We start from the raw sequence: 1,381 nt of genomic DNA, 5'->3' as shown, positions 1-1,381 counted from the left end.
ACTAGAAACCTTTAGTGTACCCTGAATCCCACAGATGAATGACCCTCAGGGTTCAGCTCCTTGGAAAGCAGGGTGCTTCTGTCTGTACATACACAAAGTCCACCAACTTTAGTCCTATTTCTGACCCTTTCAGCACTGTTCTGGACACCCAAACAGGGTTCCCATGTGTCTTTCAGAGAGGGAATTTCCTAGAACAGCAGCTGGCCTCTACTACCCTAGACTGCCCACACTCCCAGGGTTTGTCTACAGCCCATCTGGCCTTTGACTTGAATGTCAAAGGGGGTTGGGCAGGGGTGTAGTTCCCCAGGGCATTCATTCCATACAGTCTGTCTCAGCGAGGGACTTTTCATTGTTTGCTCCCAACCTGTAAGCCCTGCCAACTTCAGCACTAAAGCAGTTAAGCACAATGATGTTTCCCAAAGGGAAAAGAAGGAAAACCCATATCAAGAAAATTGCTCTCTTTTTAAACTCCTGACCTTATTAAACATTGGAGAGAACAAAAACTGCTGACAGTCTTAAATATGTTGAGTACAATAAGCCAAAATTAGTTCTCAGAGCTAAATCTTGGCTGTCTAACTTAAATGATTCAGTCACTATCTTTTGGAAAGGACAATATGAACATTAGAGTTTTCAATAGTTCACTGAGACCCAAAAAGAAACTCCAGCTAGAGTGCAGTGGCACGATCACAGCCCATTGTAGCCTCGACCTCCCAGGCTCAGGTGATCCTCCCACCTCAGCCTCCCGCTAACTGAGACTACAGGTGCACGCCACCACATCTGGCTAATTTTTGTATTTTTTGTAGAGACAGGGTTTCACCTTGTTGCCCAGGCTGGTCTCAAACTCGTGGGCTCAAGTAATCCACCTCCCTGAGTCTCCCAAAGTGCTGGGATTACAGGCATGAGCCACTGCACCCAACCCTAAATTATTTCTTAATTGATATTGGTTTATTGCCTTTTACCATGTGCTGATATGCATCATCTTATCTGACACTCATAAGAAATTGTCTGAAAAAATATGATTCCTCTCTATTTTTTCCCATGGGCAGTTTTCCAGTTAAAAAACTGAAAACCTGTTATGTAAATTTTAAAACAGCTGTAACACTTCTCCATTATTTTAAATGAAAACAACAAAGGTTCAGAAAAAAGTTAAGATGGTTTTCCTGTGGTCACAAACTAGTGACAGATGAAAGACTAGAAACCAGTAATATTACTCTTATGTTTGTAGTTTACTGCGTCTTCTACCTACCAAAGGGAAAAATGTTACATACATGTGTGAATATTCGTCTTGCATCTGTAAGACCTCCATTGTAGTAGTAGATTATGCTGTATAAGTAGTTTTTGTCACCTTAGTGCTTCATTAGTTTTTGCTATTCTCATTTGG

The 1,381-nt window shown here is 41.7% G+C and overlaps 1 pseudogene; it reads right to left on the bottom strand.

The window, feature by feature from the left end:
• Positions 1 to 1,038: 1,038 nt before the first annotated feature.
• LOC119468719 lies at positions 1,039 to 1,104 on the bottom strand (annotated as a pseudogene).
• Positions 1,105 to 1,381: the final 277 nt, after the last annotated feature.

Source organism: Cebus imitator, unplaced genomic scaffold, assembly GCF_001604975.1.
Source record: "Cebus imitator isolate Cc_AM_T3 unplaced genomic scaffold, Cebus_imitator-1.0 Scaffold479, whole genome shotgun sequence".
NCBI classification, from domain to species: Eukaryota; Metazoa; Chordata; class Mammalia; order Primates; family Cebidae; genus Cebus; species Cebus imitator.
This window is presented reverse-complemented; position numbering and strand designations above follow the sequence as displayed.